Genomic DNA, 19,593 nt, shown 5'->3' on the forward strand with positions numbered 1-19,593 from the left:
GTCCCCAAGCATCCTAAAGTGCCGCGTGTTTCTGAGTGCAAGAAGTCTAGGACATGTTCATGGAGAAAATGCCTTTGTTGGATTGGCTTCATGAAGGCATCAATTAGTGTTATTTGTGAACTCCGTGTTAATGATTCAATGATATATATGAAATTAGGTTTCTTAAACTGAAATATATAGTTAACTGTACGTATCGATTGCTTGACTCACATACTGTGATCAGAGGCTCACAGGAACCTCACCCTTTATCTCTCACGGGAGCAATGCTTCATTATTGTTAGGTGCCAGGGAGTCTTGCCTGACCCTGTGCACAACAGAAGGAAATCTTGCCTAGCCCTGCACCATCTGTACAAGTGCTTCTGTGCTTGAGCCCATTGTTGCAGCCACTGGGTCAGTCCACCTCCTTGAGGGCCTTCCTCTTTTTTGCTCTCCGTCTACTTGACCAAGTTTGATGTCCTTCTCCAGGGACTGGTCTCTCCTGACATGTACAAAGTTTGGAAGATGAAGTCTCGCCATCTCTCTGCTCTAAGGAGCACTCTGGCCATACTTCTTCCAACACAGATCCATTTTTCCTTTAAGAGCCCATGGTACTTTCAGTGTTCTTCTCCAGCTCCACAATTCAGATGCCTTGATTCTTCTTCACTCTCCTTATTCTGTGCCCAAATTTCATGTGCTTATGAGACAGTTAGCAGTACCATGGCTTGGGTCAGGCATGCCTCATTCCTCAAGTAGCAATCTTGTTTTTCAGTACTCTAAAGAGTTCTTATGCAGCAGATTGACCTAATGCAGTATCTCTTGAGCTCTTGACTGCTGCTTCCATGAGCATTGATTGTGGATCCAAGCAAGACAACATCCTTGACAACTTGTATCTTGGCTCTGTTTATCATGCTGTTACCTATTGGGCTAGTTATGAGGCTGTTGGTCTTCTTTCCACTGAGTTCTAATCCATGTTGAAGATGTAATCCTTGATCTTCATCAGCATATAGGTCAAGTCCTCACTTCAGCAAGCAAGGTGGGGGCATTTGCATATTGTACGTCATTAATAGGCTTTCCTCTAATCCTGATTCCCCATTCTTCATATAATCCAGCATCTCTGATTTGCTCAGCATACAGATTGAATACGTATGGTGAAAGGATACCACTCTGATGTACACCTTTCCTAATTTTAAACTATGCAGTCTTCTCTTGTGTTTGCACAGCTGCCTTTTGATCCATGTGCAAATTCTGGATGAATCCACAGCCCCAGTTAGTGTGAATGAGGGGGTCCTTCAGACAGATGTCTGAACTTTGGATTTGGGTCTTGCCATCCTCCACAATCACATGAACCATTTACTTGGCAATTCACGAGTGAATTGTGAGACACTGACAATTCTGTGAGGCATTTCAGTGAATTGCAGAACCTAGCGTAATGTAAGCCCTGGTATCAGTGAATTATGCACTAAGTTTCTAAGCTCAAGGTCAGCAGTTTGAATCCACCAGCCATTCTTTGGTGTTTTGCTCCCATTAAGATTTATAGTGTTATACACACACAGGAGCAGTTCTACCCTGTCCTGCAGGGTCGTTATGAGTGTGAGTTGACTTGCTTGCGGTGAATTTTCATTTGACTTTAGGGACATGAGGGGAAAACTGCAAGGAGGATTGATGGTTGGTGTCAGGGATAATGGGGTGGTGTAGCGTTTTGGAGAAGTCGAACACTTGGGGCACCTTTCACTTCCATCTCATTAGGGTTCATTGTCTGCCATAGAATTGATTCTGACTCCTAGTGACCCTCTAGGACAGAGTAGACTGCCCCTGTGGGTTTCTGAGACCATAACTCTATGGGAGTAGAAAGCCTTATCGTTCTCCCTCAGAGCTAACCTGGAGGTAAGCAGCCCAGTGTGTCACCCGTTGCCCCACAGGCCTCCCTTCACTGAGACCAGTTTTGTGTTAATACTTATAAAAGAAATGGCATGCATATGGCAGTCCTGGGTGCTCTAAAGACAAGCTGACTGCTGGTCATTCCTATAAACAGTAAAGGCATACCAACAACACATTAGCTGAATAATGTTTCTCATTCAATTTAGCTTCACAGACATATTATACAGTCACCATGGATGTTACTGAGATTCATAGGTTCATGGCTCTTCCCCATTTGTGCAAGAAGATTCTGTCTGCGGCTCAGTAGGAGTTTAATGCGATCTACATGTGTGAACCATATATGCCATTAAAATGTTTCTAGTATCCACATTATAAAGTTAAAAAAAAGAAGGAATAAGAAACAGTTGACCTAGATTGAAAAAATGTTTTATTTAGCCCAGCATGTCTGAACTCTCATTGTAGGACATGTAGTTAACATAAGTGATTATTGAGTTATTTTATGTTCTTTCCATACTGAGTGCATTTTTCTACTTAACAACATTCCTCTCACCCCCACCCCTTACACACACACACACACACACACACACACACACACACACACACACACACACAGCTAAACCTATGTGTGGCCACGAGTCGATTTTGACTCATAGGGACTGAGGGCCTTGTTGGTGCAGCAGGTAAGATGCAGGCCTGTTCCCTGAACGACTGTGGTTCTTTGAGCCCACCAGCTCAGCTTCTCCATGGGAGAAAGATGTGGCTGTCTGCTTCCATAGGAACCACAGCTCTGGCCCCCCTGGGACAATTCTCCTCTGCACTGTAGGGTCCCTGTGAGTGTGAGTTTGCACTGACAGCACATCTCCTCTCTGACTGTCCACACTTCACATCCTCAGCGGCTGGGCTCAGTAGTTGCTAAATTAGATGGCTGAGCTATTGTGAATGTAGGGCAGCTTCATGAAGAGATGGCCTTGGAAGGGGAGGTAACACTTGACTAAAGGATGTTTGGGAAAAGAAATTACTCAGTGAAAGAAAAGCTTTTTTTTTTAAAGACTTACATATGAGAATTTGTAATTGTGGGTCTAAAAAGAATATTACCAGGTACCTTCTGTCACCCTTACTCCTATTAATTTATGCAATATTGATGGTCAGGGATTATTGTCAATTAGACTCTTCTGGGTAGAAGTGGAGTCAATCCTGTGAATGAAATGGTATCTTGGTGACACCTCCTTATGGGTGTGGCCTTTTGTATAAGAGCAAGATAGGACAGAGATGATTCCTTTCTGCCACCTTGCCTTCCTCCTCCCTGGGACTTTATGGGTCTCTGTGCCTGCCTCTGTGCCCCTGAGAACTGCTGGTGCCCTGCTGTGTTTCCACCAGCCTTCGATCCACTCAACGACCTGTCACCTGCCTGCTCCCCACTTCACCTTTCTGTGTCGTTGGCCTGCAGCTGCATGAGTCTGAAGAGAACTCCGGGTAGCGGCAGGTGTGTGGACTTGAGTCGGCCCAGACTGGGATGCCTTTTTGCTGTGAGATTCTTTCTTGATGTAAAGAATCTTATACTTAGATTGAGTGTCACTGGTTTTGTTTCTGTAGACAACCCGGCTTAACACAGTAATCTTCACAAACATCCTCTGTGGCAGGTATATTACTATGCCTGCTTTAAAAATGAGAAGACTAGCACAGCTAAAGCGGCATGATCTATTTATATAGGCCAGCCAGAATGAAAAGGAGGGCTAGTGGCACAGTGGGTCAGGCATTGGGTGCTACCCTGATGGTCTGTGTTTGAAGTTCACCACCTGCTCTGTGGGAGAAAGAGGAGGGTGTGTGCTCACGTAAAGATGGATAATCTCAGAAACCTTGTGGGGGTCGTTCTGCTCTGCCACTCGTTGGCAGTGGTGGGTGGGAGTTGGGAGACATTTCTGGGCCTTGGAATTTTGGAGGAGGTTAGATTACTTGGCTAAGGGAGTCAAGTTGCAGGCTGGATCAGCCGACCTTACAATAGAGGTGTATCATCCTGAAACGTAACTTCAGGGTTCCTTCAGGTGTGGAAGGGATGCCAGGGAAGGTCAGAGTGACGTGGGAGCATGCCCCTGCCCCTGTAGGCTTTGAAAATGGAACAAGGGAACCACAGCCAAGGCATGCGAACAGCTGGGGAAGGCATGGAAATGGATTCTCCCTGAGGGTCTTCAGAAAGGAACCCAGCCCTGGCCCACATCTTTTAACTCAGGGTGACCTGTGTCGGACCTCTTACCCCTGCTAAATGCGGATTATTACAAGGGAGCTTCAAAAAACTCCTGCAAACATTCCACTCTCTTGAATAAGCCACTTGTTTGTTGTACTTTGTGGTGGTAGCAGGAGACAACACACACATGTCCATGTATGTGCTACGTTAGGCCGGGCTCTTTATAGCAGCAAAACCAGTGCTACTTGTACACATCTGTCTATAGGGTGAGATTTATATCAGGAACTGACTCACATAGTGGTAGAAATGGATACATCCAGTCTGGTCAAGTCCATAGGTCAGATGTTAAGCTGGAGGCTTCTCTTGACTCCTGTAGCTTCAGAGGCTGATGAACAGGAAGCAGGACAACTGCAGGTTGGTTGATAGATGGCTGAATGAACCCAAGGCCGGCAGTCCCCTATGGCTCCCAGGATCGGCAGGCAGTAGAACAGATTGACAAACCAGATGCAGGATCCAGATCCAGCAGTAGACGGGAGCTAGCTTCTGCACACTGACGATCTCTCCTGAGTAGGCCATGCCCCGAACGAAGCATCTCTCAACTGTATCAAAACTGTGGCCAGATGAAGGCAGTGGCACTCGACCCTGGTTTTGCCACAATGGCTTGGCTGCTTCACAGAAGACCCCATCAGTCAGTTGTGCACTGTCAAATCATATTCTGGGGGAGTCCTGGCCCAGCCTAGAGAGTTAAAACCTAACAATCACATGTGGGTACTGGACCATGATGAAGATGCTTTTCTGCAAGTGGGTTGGGCTTTACAGAGCCTTTTGTCCAAAGGTGGCCACCTGCTGGGCTGGAGTCAGGTCAGCACCTCTCTTCTTGGATGCCCACGTTCTTCTGCCTCCCTTTTCAGACTAGCTGGAAAGTGACAGGTGTTTAAGATTGTTAAAGAGACATAACTTTTGCAAATCGGAATGTGAATGTTAGCAATGGTTCTGACTGAAATCCCAGGCAATTTAGAAGTACTTGATATAGTGATTACTGTCTTTTTTAAAAGAGTCTGAGTAATTTGTGGTTACTAAATCAGGGTGTCATGTAGGTATGAATTACTTTATAGGTAAGTATACTTTGCATTCTTTTATGTAACTCCTAACTCCAACCCCCAGATATCACCAGCTCTTCTTGTGGGTGATTAAATTGAGTAAGACAAGAGAAGTGCCTACCCATACTGACTGGATCCCATTTTTTCCTGCTTTCCAGAGCACAGTGGGAACAGCCTGGCCTGTCGGTTGATCGTCACATACTGCCTCCTTCCCACCTACTTATTCCTATAGAAAGACACAGCGCGTAGCCTCTCCCGGTACGCTGTCATTTTCTTGAGGTTGCAAACGCAGGGGCCTGCTTAGGTTCATTTCGAGGTCTGTGCACATCGAAACCTCTGCTTCCAGCAGGAGAGACGCTTCCAGCCCCTTCCTGCTGGCCTTTCCCCTTGCCCCTTCGCTTTCCCCCTGTACCGACGCTGCAGAGATTGTCCTGCAGGGATGTACCTTTGCTCCACTCTGGCCATGATCCTACAAAAGAAGAAACACCCTTGTCAAAGTGCTGCACAAACACATGGATATGACGACGGTTTCTCACAAAGTTTGATTCCAGAGGCAAATGCTTCTAAATGTAGGAAACAGCCCTGGAGTTCTATAGGCAAACGGTGTCCCATGGTGATACGGAATGTTTGTGGGAGTCTTGATTCTAACCTCAGAAATGGCAAAGTAGTACTTTTGTTTTACCCTTTTGGGCTGCCTCTGCTCCGGGTGCTTCTGGAGCGCAGCCTCACCTTCCAGAATTCCCTTTGTCGCTTAAGGACTCTCTGTGACTTCCCTTTCATCATCCTCAGAGGTTCTGGGCCAGTATATGTGCATTAGGAATGAGTCATGGGACAAGCAGGGTGGGAGATTCTCTGTGTGGGGTAAAAGATGAGTGAGCTCAGCGGTTAGACAGACAACTGGCCGAGCTAAAGCTAGAATGGTGTGAGGATGTGCCTCTGAAATCTACTCGGATACACACGGGGTCTCCTTCAGTCAGAATGGACTAGTCTGTTCTTAAGGGGGTGGGGAAGTTGTTTTACAGGAGGCTCACATTTGTGGACTTTCAGGGAGTTTCAAATTCCATTTGGCATTTAAATAGGAAGCTATACAGAAAAAACCAAAAGTATCTATTTTACAAAAGTTTGATTTTTCAAAACCATTACTTGTGTAAGGTGATAATGTATACCTGAGGCCTGAAGTATAGCGCGCTTTCGCCCACTGGTCCCCGAGCCCCTCTTTCAGCCCTAGCTATACCAGACTGATGGGATGTTGTAGACAAGTCTTGTGCCTTGAGTGACAGTGTAGACTCGGAGTGTGAGTACACAGCTTGGGGCCAGTCTTGCATGCATCCTAGCTTCCGTACACATTAGCTGCGAATCTTGAAAGGTTATTTAACCGGTGACTCAATTTCCTTATTCAAATAGAAGTGTATAGTAAGAGTAACTATTACATGATGCCCAGGTGGCATAGTGTTTATGTACTAGGCTGCTAACTGCCAGGTCAGCAGTTCAAAACCACAAGCCTCTCTGCATGGAAGATGAAGCTTTCCACTCCTGTAAGGGGTTACAATCTTAGAAACCCACAGGGGCAATTCTACCCTTCCCTGTAGGGTCACTGTGGTCAGAATTTACTCCATGGCAGGCAGTTTTATTACATAGGGTTGTGGCCAGGATTAAACTGGTTAATCTATGCAATGAGTTTATGACTGTCTGGACATACAAAATAAATGTTATTTTCATTCATGCATTCATTTTTCTACCATTTTAAAGCTAATCTCATTTTGTGCAATGTGTTTTCCTCATGTCTTTAAAAAATCGTATGTATTTGTGTTGAAGGGAAAATTCATAATGTGGCTCTTCTACCCAAGTTGCTGTTAACCCCACCAAATGATTGGGTGAGGCTCTGCAAATAGGGTGTCTGTGAAACACAAATAGAGGGGATGGATCAGTTTGGGTTGCAGTTCCCCTGTGTATAAGACATCCTTCTTGGAAGCAGAGCCAGGATTCCTGGGGCTATCAAGGGAGAAGAGGCACCAGCAGAGCACGTTCTAAATCCTTGCCTCAAGTGGCCGAGGCAATGCCATGCTGAGACCAGAGGCTGAGGCAAAGGAGCCTGTGAGACAGAGCATAGGAGCAGTGCTGAAACGGAGAGACTGTGAGGCAGAGCAGAGGGTGAGTTTCCTGGCCAACTGAGACAGAGGCCAAGGGACCATGTAAATGAGAAGCTGAGGACCAGACAGAGACTTGGCTGTTGGCTGAGGAGAGGGGTTGCTGTGGACCAATGACTGTATCCTTACTGTTTGCTGATCCTGGCGCTTGGTAACCTGGTAACTTTGGTAACTTTACTAAAACCAAACCCAATACTATTAACCTGATACCAATTCATAGCAGCTGCATAGGACAGGGTAGAATGGCCCCTAAGAGTTTCTGAGGCTGCAACTCCATACGGGAGTAGAAAGCCCCCCCTTTCTCCCTTGAAGCAGCTGGTGGTTTCAAACTGTTGTCCTTGGGATTAGCAGCCCAATGTATGTAACCCACTATGCCACCAGAACTCCTGACTTCTCTAATAAGCCCATATAGTTTTGAGTTCTGTGCCTGCTGCAACATATCAACTGTCAGGAAAGTAGAGTGGTTGGTGTCAGAATGGGGGAGCCTGGGGCGTGTCCGACCTCTGTCTTATGGCAGTTGGCTGTGGGCTGGTGTGGAGGTGGGTTGTCCTTCTCTCTGGTGTAGCAGATGTTAACATATAACATCTTTGAAGACCCTCTTTCCAAACACAGTCACATCCAATGTACCACGGATTAGGAAATAGACATTGGGGCAACACATAGGGCAAGGATCTCTTTTCATTTTGTCTCCTATTTTGGTCTCTGACATTACTTGCTGAGGAAAGGTTTATTGACTTGAGTTGTAAAGGATATACCATTTAGTTAATGTGAAATTTGAATATTCTACCACGAATCCAGATAGTTAGTCAGCTGATTGTGAAGCCATTCTTCCTTGGGATAATATCGGAGTTAGCATGTCTAGAGAAACCCTAAGAAGGTTCGTTAGCTTGTGTTGTCTGAGATAGGCATGAACCTATTAATGCCCTTGTTGTTGTCCCATAGGCTTGTGATCTGAATGAACCTGTCTTGACTTTGTGTCTGTTATTGAGAATATGCTTCTAAGCAGACATGAGAAGAATTTCCTCTCATATAAAACTGTATTAATGTTGATAGTTCTGTTCAGGATTATCTAAGACTATAGGTTTCTTGGAAACACCTGATTCATTTTGCTTTTTCTCAAAGGCAACTATTTCAGGTAATGATTCTGCATCATTTTTACTGCTGTCTTTACTATTGGGAAAATTTTTGAACCACTTGAAGCATTAATTATTTTTAAAAATTACTGTGTTTTAGGATGGTAGTATCGTACATGACATAATACCTTATTGCCATAGAACCAATTCGGACTCCTAGCGACCCTGTGGGACAGAGCAGAACTGCTCCTTAGGGTGTTTAAGATGGTAAGTCTTTATGTAAGCAAGCAACCTCATCTTTCTCCTGGGGAAAGACTGTGGGGTTGGAACCACCTCCTTTACAGTTAAGGAGCCCCGGTAGCACTGTGGTTTAGGCATTGGGTTGCTAACTAAAAGGCTGGAGGTTCAAAACCCACCAGCTGCGCCTTGAGACTTGTGCTGATCTGCACCCTTAAATATTTTAGTCTTGGAAACCCTGTATTAGATTATTGTGACTTGGAAAGAACTTGATGCCAGTGGGTTTGGGTTTGGGTTTGGGGTTTTAGGCCTTGCAGTTAGCAGCCAGCAGCCCAAGTACTTAATACACTGCACAAACTGGGCTCCTTCATTATGTTAGATTAAATTGTTATGAATAGTGTATGAAATTGAAGCTAGTGTCATCTCACGGCATGCAAACTTAGAGTGTACGTTTTGATATCTATGTAGTTTTCGTTAAAACGCTCTCTCTTCCTCCTTTCCATGGTGCTTTATGCTGGATACGTGCTGGACCCAGAATCTTTGTCCCAAATATACTTGGAATACAAATTTGTATATGAAATAATTAGTCTTAATATTTTAATAGGAAATTGTAGCTATACATTACTTATGGCCTATAAAAAGCTTTCTTTTTAGTCAGCCTTATTGAAGTATAAACATATACATACATATACACATGTAGTACAATTATATACAATGAAATAAAATTAGTATATTTTAAGTTTGTGTGTAAACCAATTTTGACAAATGTGCACACCAGTATTAGATATTTGTCTACCAACAGCCAAGATTAAGAAATGGGCCATTTCTATTTTCCCAGAAAGTTTTCTTGTACCTCTTTTCAATCGTTTTTTCTCAATCTTCACCTCTCGCTCCAAGTGACTGTTGATGTGATTTCTGTCAATATAAATCAGCTTAGATGGGTTTAGAATTTCCTATGGATGCAATCCTTTCAGTGAGCGTGCCTTTGCAAAGAGCTCCTTTTTGCTCAGCGCAATGCCCCAGAGGGCCATGCGTATTGTGTGTCCCGGTGGCTTGCTGCTCGCTACTGCGTAGTAATAGCAGATTGCATGAGCATGCCAGTGGTTGCCTATTCATTCACCTATCGAACATATGGGCTATTTCGAGTTTGGGGATATTCCAGCTGCTATGAACAGTGTAGTAAATTTTTAGGGGGGCTCATACATTTTCTTTATATGTGTGTGTGTTGGAGGGTAGAGTTCTGGTTGATAGTGATTCTGTGTACACCAGAATGAAAGCTCCCCCATTTTCCACTCTCCCCCTGCACTCCCCGGCAATGTCTGACAGTGGTGCTTGCCCCATTGCCTTCCCAGGTCTTGGCCTTTTCAATTGTAGACATCTTAGAAGGGGGAAAGTTGCATCTCATTATGGATCTGATTTATTTTTTATTGATGACTGAAGATGTTGAACTTTTCCTTATGTGCTCATTGACCCTTTATCTTCTGTAGTCCATTAAAACAATCGGATTATTTGTCTCTTCACTGAATTGTAAAGAAGGCTGTATACATTCTGGATAATAATTTTTTGCTTATCTATATACACACATGCACATGTACACGTATGCGTACATATATTCCTATATATACCGTATATACTCTTGTATAAACCGAGTTTTTTAGCACATTTTTAATGCAGTCTGTCTTGGAAAAAGGATGGCCAGTGTGCTCCTCTGAGGTGAAGACTTCGTCTCACACACTTTGGAAATGTTGTCAGGAGAAACCAGCCCTGGAAGAGGACATCCGTGCTTGCTAAAGTAGAGGGTCCATGAAAGAAAGGAAGATTCTCAAACATTAGCTGCAACCAGGGGCTCAAACATAATAATTGGGGATGAAGCAGGACTGGATTGTGTTTTGTTTTCTTGTAGATGGGGTCGCTATGAGTCGGAGCTGCCTTGATGCCACCTAGCAACAATAAAGGAGCTCTGGTAGCGTAGTGGTTATCCCTTAGGCTGCTACCAGCAAGGTCAGCAGTTTGAAACCACCAGCCACTCCTTGGGAGAAAGAAGGGGCTATTTACTCCCTTAAAGAGTTACGTATCTTGGAAACCCCCAGGGGCAATTCTGCCCTGCCCTATAAGGTTGCTATGAGTCCTCACAGACCCCATGGTAGTGCATTTGGTTTGTTTTTCTCGCAACAATAACAATTTGTAAACATAATAAATACATATAGTATATATTGTGGATATCTTTGTCTCAACTATTTTGTTTGTCGTTAATTTTCTTCAATGTGAACAGAAAGCTTTAATTTTATCTGGTTTTCCAAGTTCTTTATTGCTTATGCTAAGGCTTTTAGTGTCCTATTAAATCTTTACCTGGACCAAGATTGTAAGGACTTTTTCTGTGTTTTCTTCGGGAAACTTGATAGTTTAACTTTACTTTGAAGTCTGTACTTATTTTGAATTAATTGGGGGTATACTTATTTTGAATGAATTGTTTTCCTCCATACAGATGTCCAGTTGTTTTCCACTTGTATAAAAGCCTTTCTAGTCATGCTGAATTATGCTGGTGCCAAAGGCTTGATTTTAAATTTGCCTTTGAACAGTGACCTAGATTTTTGTCTTCCTACATTGGATATTTTAGACATTGATTTTTTTCAGGCTTTCATTTAAAATAGTTTCTTGTCATAAATTATTTACCGCATATTAGAAGCATGGGTGGGATAGAAACTCTGGACACCTGCATGCTAATATCATCCTACCTGATGCAGTTAGAGGAGGGTGCAGCATAGGTGTCTGCGTGCGTGTGTGAAACTGAGCAAGTGGAACCATTTGGGAACTAATGCACAGTTAGTACATTCTGAACTCATGGATTTTAGAGTTTGCCAATCTTTGTTGTTCATTTTTCCTTAATTAAAAACAAAATATATCACTGCCATCCAGTTAATTCTGACTTGTGGTTTTCTGAGACCGTAAATCTTTTACAGGAGTAGAGACTTCATCTTCCTCCGGAGGAGCAGCTGATGTCTTTGAACTGTTAACCGTGTCACCCACTTCATCTCCAGGCACCTTTCCTAAGCGCTGAGAAATCTTAGTATAGATACGCATCTCTGTGCCTTGCGTTCTCTTATGCGGGAGGACTGCTGTTCAAGTGACCTTTTCATTTCGGTCTCTTATTTCTACTTATGAAACGAAGCGGCTTTTGCCCATTGCAAGACATTTCAAGTCTCAGCAGTGGGTGAGGTGGCATTTGGTGGGCTGGGGGGATGGTCGTTGTCGTCTGGAATCTCATTAACAGCCTCTCCAGCCTTCCCCAGCTTTGCCCCAGAGTGGAGAAGGTGCTAGTAGAGAATTAACATTGATTGCTCCTGGGACTGTTCCTTATTGCTCTCATCTTTAATTCCGGGCTACCCGACCCAATTAGGTATATTCTAAAGAGTTCTTCCTTCTCTTTCATTTCCTTGAGCATGTGCTTAGTACCTCTATCCTCCTCTGGTAATAATGTTAATAGTGATTTCAATCGCTAGCACTATGTGTTAGATACGGTTCTCAGTGCTTTAGTTTTTATTTATATTGACTTCATTAGCCATCATTGCCACCCTCATAAGTAGGAAACTACTACTGTAACATACATTTTATCGATGAGGAAATTGAAGTAGAGCTTTTAAGTCGTTTGCTTAAGGTTAGATAGCTAGTTGCTTGGTGGGCTGCACATTTCAGCTGCGAGCCACAAGGTGAGTGGCGTCAACTCACCATTTACTGTGGGTCAGGACGAGGCTTTCTACCCCTGTGCAGAGTGAGCATCCTGGGAACCCACAGGGGCAGCTCTACTCATTGTGAGTCTGGTTTGGGATGTTATATGGCCTCCTAAAAAAATATTATATGGCTGGGTGTTTGTTTTGTTTCGTCTTTAACCTCTGCTCTGGATTTCAAGTGAAGAATGTTTGAAAGAATAACTGGTTACTATTTTGTGAACACCAGCTCTGGTGGTATAGTGAATTATGCTTTGGGTTGCTAACCTCAAGGTCAGCACAGGAGAAAGATGTGGCTCTCTGTTCCCATAACGATTTACAGCTTTGGAAACCTACAGGGGCAGTTCTAATCTGTTCTATAGAGAGAGTCGCTATGAGTCAGAATTGACTTGGTATCTGTGAGTTTCATTTTGTGAACGATTCTGTATCATCCCTCTGGCACTAACATTTCTGGTAAAAAGCATGTGTGTTTAAAAACAAAACAGTGCTAGATGTAAAGAAATCACCTTAGAAACCACAGTCCCGTGAGCCCAGTAGAATGCACAGGCTATCCCAATGCTTGGCTCCTTGTCCAGGAATGTGTCTTGGGAGGTGAGTCTGGTTGAGTGAAACTAGAGAGGGTGTGGAATGTAGAAGGTTGGTAAAAGGACCAGGGACCCGGTGGATTGAGAGATTACGAGAAAATGGAGGTTTTAAATGATAGCCACGAGAGAATTGTGTCTTCAGAGAAGATTCTCAGAAAGACGGAAGAAGAGCTGGGAGGTTAGGACAGACATGAATCTCTTCTGGAGGCCTGGGCTTGCTGCCTCCATTCCCTCACCCTCTCCAGGCTCTCCTTTCCCCCTGGTCTCTGAAGTTTGAGTGCTCTCATCCGCGCAGTTTTCCAACCCTCATTCCAGACAGAAATACTTGGCTGCCAGTTTGCTGAGACAAATGAGGAGTTTTTGATGGTTCTTTACTTAAAACCCAAACAACAACCAGTAACAACCTTTATAATCAGAAGCACAGAACAAGCGAAGGAAGGGTTTTGAAAGGTTTGAAGTCCCTGAGTCAGAGCCCACTCGACGGCAGCAGTACAGACTTCGTACATCTGGCAAGACTTCCCTCCTGGATCTTTTGAGTGGCCCAGCTCCCGGCTGCTCACCTCCACTTCTTCCTGGGCTTCAGGCATAAAACTCTCATTCTCAGTCCTCCAGGACTTCTCCAACAAGTCTCTCTCCTGGAGGTTGGATCTGGTGTGTTTCTTACTCAGCTCCCTCTGTCCCTGCATGGTCTCTAGTTGTAAATCTGCTTTTAGTTTCTGGTCCCCAGTGGAACCTTGGTTGAGGCACTTAGCCTTTGCTAGTGGGGTTTGCAGTGAGGTAGATTTGCCAGCGGATGATCACTGTTGTCTTCGGTGCCGGCTTCCCTGTGGCCACATGGGGGTTGCCATCTTCCTAGGAAACTATCCCCATGACTGCATCTATGTATGTCTATGGACAGTAAGAGATTCTTTGGTTTTAACTCCCATACTTTCTAGTGCTTTTCTATGGAGTTTTTAAAAGTCAAAGTGAATTTTCGGGGGCACACATAAATGGAAATTGTAAAGGAAGACTGGACATGGGGGTGAGGGGCTCTTCTTTCTCTCCAGGGCCACCTCTGCTATCCCCTGTAGGTTTGACTTCGTGTCGTGCTCTGTAGCAGGCTGGATGGCTTCAGCTGCCCTGGCTTCCCAGCTCCCTAGGTTCAAGCTCAGGGAGTTGAAGAACATGAGACCTCACTTGTGTGAGACCTGCCAGTATTTGTTTATTTCTCTCTCTCTTAATAAGCAATATTTATTTTTTGAATAAGTAGTTTATACCAGTTGCTCCAAACTGAGTGTAAATGACATTAAAGTGAAAAGTTTCTCTTTCATCCTTGTCCCTCATTTAACCAGCTGCTTTCTCACCAATGCCCACTGCTTATTTCACTTTCAAGTCATATTTGGTGCATACATAAGGAAGACCAACTATATATTTTTTAAAAACACTACCGGTAGTGTGCTCTATATGTGTTGTTCTGCGCATTCTTATTTTCCCTTCAAAAATAAATTTCAGAGGTCTTACCCTAAAAAGCAAACAATCCCCCAAACCAAACCCACTGTCCTGGTATCAGTTCTAACTCATTGCTACCCTGTATAGGGTTTCCAAGACTTACCAGTCGTTGCAGGAGCAGGGAGCTCCATCTCTCTTCCAAGGAGCGGCTGGTGGCCTTGAGCTCCTGACCTTGTGCTTAGCAGTGCCAACATTTTCCTGTCTTTCCATATAGACTATAAAATCGTTCTCTCTTACCCCCTAACCCTTATATTGCTGTGATATAAATTGTTTAACAGGTACCTATAGATTTGGATAATTTAGATTGATTTAAATATTTTGTTGTCACATAAATGCTGCTAATAAATAGATTTATAGCTTTATTTATCAAATGTATGTATGAGTATATTGTGCTCTCTTCCCACAGTGTGAAACTGTTTTAGCTTTATTTTTTTCCTTAAATTTGGGAGAATTCTGTGAAAACATAGGAGGTTGTCACTTTTGTTTTTGTTTGCTTGTTTAGAGGAGGAGTGTTTTTATAATTTTTTTAAAAAGGGAAAGTAGTTTTTTCAAACTACTTCTAATGCAGTTTTTATAAATGATCTTTTCTAAAATATATCTTATGGAGCCCTGGTGGCGTAATGGTTACGCATTGGGCTGCTAACCACAAAGTTCTCAGTTTGAAACCAACCAGTTTCTGCGTGGGAGAGAGATGGGTCTCTCTACTTCAATAGAGTTGTTACCATCTTGGAGACTCACAGGGGCAGTTCTAGCCCATCCTATAAGTCAGCATTGACCTGGAAGGCAGTAAGCTGGAGAATATATTATGTAGGGTCAGGTTTTAAATGGACCCTGAATGAATCTATTAATTTATCCTGTTGCACTGCTTAAAATGAATCTCACTTTTATTAGTTCTCATTTTGTGTGCTGTACACTCTCCAACTCCCGTAAGTTAGCTAAGGTTCTTGCTTGAGGGCTTTCTCCTGCTCTGTGACGTTCCTCTTGAGTGCACATATTGATGCTGTTATTTTTCTGGTTTAATTTTTGAGGGAGGTTAAAGTTCTGCTTTTAGCTTCATTATGTTTTGTCTACTTTCTTTTTCTGCATTGTATTCTTTCATTTATTTCAACTCTTTGTTAATAAATGCATTTAGGATGATACTGTTTTTCCTTTGAGCACTGTCTCTAGCCGGGATACATAGGATCTGCACATTTGTTTGGTTTTGTCTCCCACAAAGATTTGCAGCTGTGGAAACCCACAGGGACAGTTCTCTTCTGCCCTGGAGGGTCGCTGTGAGTCGGAATGAGCTGATGGCAATGCGTTTGGCTCGTTTTGTTTCACAGTCAGGGCTTTGGTGGGCTGACTGCCGAGCAGCCGTTGTAGACCATGCCGCATGCCCACTAGAGAGCTCTGCAGTTGCAGGCTGGTATCCAGGGCTCCAAATGCTGCAGTGCAGCCCCTGTTGCTGTTCCGCTTCTTGTTGGAGATCTTGGCTCTGGGGGAGAGAACATCCTTCTGAAGTGCGTGGTGTTTTGGAGTTTGCAACTGCTCTTTGGCGGTTACCTTGCTGCCTTGGTGATTGTTGGCTTCTACACTTCATGCCCTAGTCCAATATTTCCCCAGGGTACTTTAATTGGCATAGTCACAGGCTAGAACACTGCTGGGCCTTGATGCTCTAGCCAAAGGGATTAATAGTAGCTCAGTATCTCAGTGATCAGACTGCTGGAGTGGCCTTTTTCTCAGGGCTGCTGTAATAATGATTGGAAAAACCTATGGCTATTGTTCTTTATATCCTAGTGCCGTGTCCTGCATACAAATCCCCAGCCCCAGGCTTGGGTCCCAGTAAACCACTCATCCCAGAGCCATTGCAGGTGGGGTTTAGATTGCTCGGAGGTGCCAGGTTGCAGATTTTGCCTGAGAGGTGAGGCAGTGGTGGGAACCTGACCACTATGGGGGGAGGTGCCTGCAGCAGCTGAGAGCACAATGACTCTCCTGTTAGACTCTGTGTACCAACTCTACTCCTGGGACTCAAGAGAGGGCCACTGCTGCCCTAGATCTCCATGACGTGGGTGCATTCAAAGCTGCTGCTGCTGGACCACAGCTGCTTCTAACAATGCTGGGACTGTTGAGGCTGCTCTTGTTGATATTGCCAATCATTCTGCAGCTAGGACTGCAGTAGTAAGGACCGTTCTCCAACTCTTCCTGCTGCTGCCTCATTGTACACACACACACACACACACACACACACACGCATGCACACGCACACACACACAGAAACACACACATACTGCAGAAGGCAGCGCTTTGCATACTGGCTTCCCTGTTTTGCATCCGGGTCCCTGTGAGAATAGCCCACTGAAGATGCAGGAGGATGCAAGTCCATTACTACTCGTTAGTTGCAAAACAGAGAGCCAGGACATAATCCACCTCTGTGTGAGTTACATAATTTGGTATCAACTTGAAGATGTAGAAGTGTATGGGTGAAGGGTAGCCTGTCAATCAGGGTGCAGCTTTGGAGGTGGCACTGCGATAAATGGCTCTGGAGTCAGCCCACTCTCTCTCTCTGCCTTCACCTTCCTGTTATCGAGTCATTAGAGAGCTGCCAGGACCACCTCCACTGGAGTCACAGGACTTTGCACTCATCGGCCAGTGATGTTCCTGCATTTTGCTTCATTGCACGTGGCTGCGTGAGTCTGAAGAGGGACTTATGGACTTGTTTTGGACTTAAGGACTTGACTGGGACTGGGGTGGGATATTTGCTTGATATATAATTACATCTTGATAGAAAGCTCTGTTTTACACATATATGAGTGTCCATGGATTTGTTTCTCTGGCCTAACGTGGCCTAACACAACCTCCTCTGTTGCCCAGACATGCCACAGCATGGCCTGGTTCCTTTTTAATGTGCGGAACCATAGGGTGGTCTGAGCCAAACTGCTGATGGGAATCTCCGCTGTGTCTAGAGAGGAGTGTCCACTTCTACCCAGCAAAGGCTCCTGGGTAAACGAGAAGTGCTGTTTAGGGACATAGTTGGGTGTTTCATATTCAGAAAATATGAAGAAACTCTTCATATTTTAGCCACAGATATTCTGTCTCTCTTTAGCTGGTAGTCAAATTTATCGCTTCTCGGCCTTTTGGCTAAGATCAAGTGTAGTAGCTGTAGTCAAATTCTTTTTTATTCTGGAACCAGTGATTCAGATACACCCTAAAAACAATGCACCAGTTTGGACAGTTCTCTTCTGGTTGTAAAGGTCCTTGGGAAGTTGTTTATTAAGTAAGAACAATCCTTCCATAGCAAGTGTTTGTTATCATTTTCCCGTTCCCCTTCTGTTCCCATTACTTACTCTTGCCACCTTCTAGAGAACCTCAGTTAGGTATAAACATTAAAAGGCGTACCAATCTCTAGTTCAGGGATGCTGATCTCTAGTTCAGGAACTAGATTTCCAGGTCATCTGTATTTACAATTTTGTATAAGTCCCATAGTCTTCTATGAAACAAGCAGTAGTTTCCTATAATGAGCAGTGACAAAATCAATAATTACATATGAATTCTAATACAGAGACATTTGAACTGTGTGACATCTGACTCTCTGATTCAATTTGAATTCTGTTACTTTCAATTTCCAGAGGAGAGAATTAATCACTCAGCCGGGCAGGTTGGAACTTGGTCAATATTATTTTTATCAGGATTTGCACACAGAAGAGGCCCTGTGAGTTTTCCTAGAGTAGCTGATCAGCCTTTAGCAAGACTTGCTTCGTCTATGAAAATTGTGGTTCCTCAGTGGAGAGGTCTGAGGGGCCGGCCCCAGTCTCAACTACGTGAGCAGGCACCCCTTCCCCCAGAAGAAGGACAGCACCAAAGCTACAGCTCAGGGAGAGGGATGTGTCTGTCAGAGCACATGGGAGCAAATGAAGGGGGAAGAAGAGAGAGTGGAGCACATCCTGGCCCACCAAGCCTTTAGGACGATATCCCTGCTCAGAGCAGTGCAGAGAGAGGACCATATGGCTTGCCCCACTACGAGACATGATGTCCCTCACTGACCCATACATAGCCCTATGGGGGACAACACTAGAGATACAATGTGGGAATTGTGCCCAATCTGACCCCCTCACACTGAGGTAAAACACTAAGAGCATGCAAAAGAACAGCAAGGGGAGCAGAGCAAGGAAGTCCCGAGGGAGTACCAAAAATAGACTTCAGGGCCAAGGTGTGGTGCCCCATTAGACTTGACCAGAAAACATCCTAAAGGTCAACAAACACCTTGAACTATTTACCGACTTTTCTTTTTTTGTCACTGGTTTTGTTGTTGTTGTTTTCTTTTGTGCATATTATTATCTCTGCAGGTCTGTCTAGATAAGATAGGTGGGATAAACAATCTGCAGGAGAAAACAATGGAGCCACTAGTTCTAGGGGGACATGGGAGAGGGGGAGGTGGGAAAAGGAAGGGGTGTTAACAAACCCAGGGACAAGGGAACAATAAGTGATCCAAATTGGTGGCCAAGGAGGTGTAAGAGGCCTGATGGGGATGGATCAAGGGCAATGTAACCAAGAGGAATTACTGAACCACAAATGAAGGCTAAACATGATAGTGGGACAAGAGTAAAGTAAAAGGAAATATAGGAAAGAATGAGGAGGCAAAGGGAATTTATAGAGGTCTAAATACAATCATGTACACATGTAAATATATTTATATATGATGATGGGGAAATAGATTGATGTGCTTGTATTCATAGGTTTAGTATTCAGGTAGCAGATGGACATTGGGCCTCTACTCAAGTACTCCGTCAACGCAAGGACACTTTGTTCTAATAACCTAGCATTCCCTGATGCTCACCTTCCCGACAGGATCACTGAAGACAAAGTGGGTGCATAAGCAAATGTGGTGAAGAAAGCTGATGGTGCCCAACCATCAAAAGCTGTAGCATCTGGGGTCTTAAAGACTTGAAGGTAAACAAGACAAGTAGCCATCTAGCTCAGAAGCAACAAGCCCACATGGAAGAAACACACTAGCCTGTGTGATCATGAGGTGCTGAAGGGATCAGGGATCAGGCATCAAAGGAAAAAAAATCATATCATTGTGAATGAGGGGGAGTGCAGATTGGAGACCCAAAGTCAATCTGTAGGCAAGTGGACATCCCCTTACAGAAGAGTCTCGGGGAAGAGATGAACCAGTCAGGGTGTAGTGTAACAATGATGAAAAATACAACTTTCCTCTAGTTCT

General features: G+C 44.2%; 1 protein-coding gene and 1 non-coding gene across 2 annotated transcripts in view; both read left to right on the forward strand.

The window, feature by feature from the left end:
• MSH3 (mutS homolog 3) overlaps positions 1-19,593 on the forward strand; it is a 197,679-nt gene that overhangs the window by 44,724 nt on the left and 133,362 nt on the right. The window lies entirely within an intron of this gene.
• Positions 17,491-17,672, forward strand: LOC142441863 (U2 spliceosomal RNA). The gene has a single exon (XR_012783168.1). It is a non-coding gene; the product is annotated as a U2 spliceosomal RNA (small nuclear RNA).

This window comes from Tenrec ecaudatus, chromosome 2 (genome assembly GCF_050624435.1).
Source record: "Tenrec ecaudatus isolate mTenEca1 chromosome 2, mTenEca1.hap1, whole genome shotgun sequence".
NCBI lineage: Eukaryota > Metazoa > Chordata > Mammalia > Afrosoricida > Tenrecidae > Tenrec > Tenrec ecaudatus.